Below are 4,101 nucleotides of genomic sequence, written 5' to 3'. Positions count from 1 at the left end.
CAAGTCACCAAAACTATGTTCATTCTAAGCCAAGCAAAATATGATTAATTACCCTAACATGATTTATGTGATGTTTGACATGGTGCCACACTACCATAGCTATCTATCATGCAATAGATTATTTACTTCTTTAAAGTAAGTTTGTGACTTTTAATATTTAAATAACTTGCAGTTACATTAAAGTAAAATGTATCAGAGCAGAATACAGAAAGTGACTAATTTGAGCAAAAGTAATCTGAGGTGAACAGAAATAACAGACCAACTAAATTCTTGCACATGAACATATCTACATTGAAAAAGAGAAGCAGAGACAAAAACAATCTGTGAAATATCTGCCAGGTTTTGAGCTGTTTGGAAACAAACCACATCCCATCCATCATCCTGAAGCGAGTAGCCGTAATATTCTTCTGCAGAAACTTAAAAACAAAGTGGAGTGGACTTTTTAAACACTCCAAGGCATCCTGGGTGTTTGTACAACATCTGTTGATTTTGCACAGCCATCCCAAGTTCACAAAATATAAAGATTTTGATTTAATTGCTGCACGACCACACTGCTATGTGGATGTGTTTAATCCAAATTCTGATTATTGCACATTTCTTAATTTTTAAGCAAAATTAATTGTAAATAATATTTTCTTTTTTTGCTATCGACATGGTCATGACCGCTTGCTTTATGCATTGCAACTGTATATATCCAATGATTACAGCAAAGCAGGGCTCAATCAGACAGTGTTGAAAGAACAAGCTAAATAAATGTTTGCAGGAGTCAAGTAAACTTGTTTCCCCAGAGAAAAAGGACTAAAACACTTCATGAATTCCATTGAAAGCTTTTAGGTTTCCCTTTCCCTCAGAATCCTTGAAATTTATAAATCAAGCCATCAGGGTGAGGACAGGTTGATGACGTCATTCACGGTCAATTTCCAGCAGTCGGCAGGGCTTTGATTAGAACAGTAAATCTCCTCCCGCTCGTCTGTCCTCCTGATTGAAACGTAGGTTAAAGGTCAGCCCTGCACATGCTGCTTGACATGAACTGCTCCTGTGTTTGAATATGCTAACACATGGATTTTTAAATGTTGTACATGTGCATTTCACCAAAAGATCACCTAAAAAAAATCATTTGGAAGTTAAAGGTTTGAAAGCTTGAGATAGCTAAAATAGCTTTTCTATGAAATGATTTTATACCCTAACCTTAATGACAACAGCTGTTTATGTTGCAGTACACTTGCATGCTGTTAATATAAAATCAATGTGGTAAGTAAAACATTTTAACCCACCAAATTGCACATATTTAAGTCAAAAAATTAAGAAAATACATGTATTTGTTAACTTTTTACCACATATACCAGGGTTGTCAAACTCATTTTCACCCAGGGCCACATCAGCATAATGGTTGTCCTCAAAGGGCCAGATATAACTTATACATGTAACCAAATGTAATGAAAAATAAATGTACCTACAAAACCATGTAAGAAGGTGGGGTAACCCCTGGACAGCTTGCCAGCATGTCACAGAGCCACATAATCACACGCACACCTAGCGGCAATTTAGAGTCCCCAATCAACCTATGAAGCATAGCTTTAGACAGTGGGAGGAAGCCAGAGTGCCCGGAGAAAACCCATGCACATATGAGGAAAACATGCAAACTCCACACAAAAAGGTCCCAACTGGGACACAGATTAGTGCTAACCACGTTTCCACCATATATATTTTGTTTTCCATTTTTTATCACAAAAGAGAAAATCTGTAATGTGTATTTTTGTTTTTGTTTTTCAGTTTTCAGATATCTTCCTTGTAACTTAAATGTTGAGGAACCAAAACTGAAGTCCAATTCCTGACTGCATCAACATACACTTAAGGAGTAAATGTGAGTCTAAAATGGACTCCCCTGGAACTTCCAAATGTGCTGAATGTTGCATCAGTTTTATGTATTTGATTGATGAGGTTGCAGAGCAGTTGAAATGACCTAATGTCAAATTAGCATCAAATATAATGCATGTTTAGGACTGTCTTATTACTTCTTTGTACACATTGAAAGTAACATTGTATCCCAGAATGCATTTAACTGTTTTCAAGCTGTCTATACTGACTGAGTCTATAGTCTTAAGTGCTCAGCTGGTAAACAAATCAGGGTTTATTAAATACACACTTGTCACTCTCCACTAGCCAGGCATGGAAAAATTTATTTTGACAAACGTTGGCCCACAAGACTTAAGTGTCCTCTGCTGACGCCATCAGATAAATACCTCTGAATTGGGAAATGGATTGAATTTAACCCAGGTATGCTTTTAGAACATGAATTTTGTGCTATCCTGGTGACCTATCTAAGGTCAATAAACAGTCCATGAGTGACACATCTAATTGCCTAATCTAATTTTGTTGCTTAAGTGTAATGCCTAACTACTGTACATTAAACCTAAGCATATGTGCAGAACCATCTTTAAAGAAGCATTTAGACAGACACGTCATTGGAGTTATTTTTTTCCTTCTTCTGTAAATGTTTTTTTTTTCAGTAAACACATATTCCTTCTCTCAACAAATTGTGTTTGCCAACATGCAAAATATCAGGTCTACAGTCATGTTATAAACACATCCTCTTGCCAACATTTATGTGTAAAGTACATCATGTGACACACTGGATGCATTTACTGTTACTCCAGTCATTACATTTGAACACGAGCCATCAGTATTGTTACAGTAGTAGCAGTGAGACGCTGCCAGGCTTTTTCAAGGCCACACAGTAGGGCCCCTTTTAAGCAGCCATCTGTCCGATGCTTGTAATACAGCAGAAGTGCAGAAGCAAAAGTCAGTTGTTCTACCTGCCAACCAGCAGTGGGTGATTGGGCAGTGGAAAAAGCAGTAACTCTGTGGGTGGGTGTGGTGAAAAGGCCTGAAACCAGACGCTTTTTTGAAATACCTTGCTTAGTCTGCCAGAACCAATGGCATTCCTGCAGCTTGAACTAAGAATGAACATGCAAAAGTTAATTAAAGTATTTTTGTACAAAAAATAAACAAACTTTTAAGGTTGTGATAATAAGTGAAAAAAGAAAATGAAAAATAAAAAAGACAATAAAATACAAGATTTTGTTTTTCTCAAGTGACTGCTTTTTTAAAATACAATTCTTGCTCCCTTTTTGTCATAATCGTTAAAGATATTCTTTAAATAAATGCATAACTTCAAAAGGCTAGAGAGATTGCAAAATGTATAATACATTTTTTTCAAATGGACACAGAGAATTAAACAGATTGATGCTATGCTCTCTGATTATATTGTTAATTATACCGTCAATTTACACAAATTATTTTTCAATGCTTTCTACTAAAATGTGTGTAGTGAGTGACACTGCCAGTTATATTAAGATTTGAACATTAAAGGGCAACAATATGCATATATATTTAAATTAAATATATATGACAAATCAATATAAAATACAATTAATTTTTATTTTTGCCAACCTTAAAATATCGTCCTGTGACTGTGGCATACCTGCATGTATTCTTACCTGGTACTATATCCAAAGGGCTGACCCCAACGACTGTAAAAGAAGTGGACAATGTTGAACATTTATTTAGTATGCCAAACCTATAACCACCATGAGCAACGTGGGGGTTGGTGTTTTGCCCAAGGACGCTTCTACATGTGGCCATGCAAGGCAGGAACCGAACCTGCAAACTACCGATCAGGGTTTGACCATTCTACCTCTGCACCACAGCTGGCCATAATGATTAGTTTATTTTGACGCATGGCACAAAATAATGAACAGCACCGTTTAAACTCAGGCCACATCTATTTGGCAATTTTTGCCAAATAGTTGTGGCCTTTCTGCAGAGCAGAAAGGAAACAATCACTTTACAATCAAAACACCACCCCCCTGTGTAGAGATCAGATATAAGATAAAAATGAGGAGCTTCTTAAAATTTAATCAGAAATGCAATGAAATAACAAAATATAGTGAAGGGTTTTAGAAACCAGACTGTCACGAACTGTGTTCTGAAGATGAAAACGTGGATGGTCTATAATTAAAATACTTTTTTTTTAAATAAAAAAAATGATGTAATTCAGTCTATATTTGACAATCTAGTGAGCATCGATGGACACTGGTA

This window comes from Oryzias latipes, chromosome 8 (genome assembly GCF_053564925.1).
Source record: "Oryzias latipes strain Hd-rR chromosome 8, Olatipes_Hd-rR_3.1".
NCBI classification, from domain to species: Eukaryota; Metazoa; Chordata; class Actinopteri; order Beloniformes; family Adrianichthyidae; genus Oryzias; species Oryzias latipes.
The sequence above is the reverse complement of the archived record's forward strand: the minus strand, read 5'-3'. Positions refer to the sequence as shown.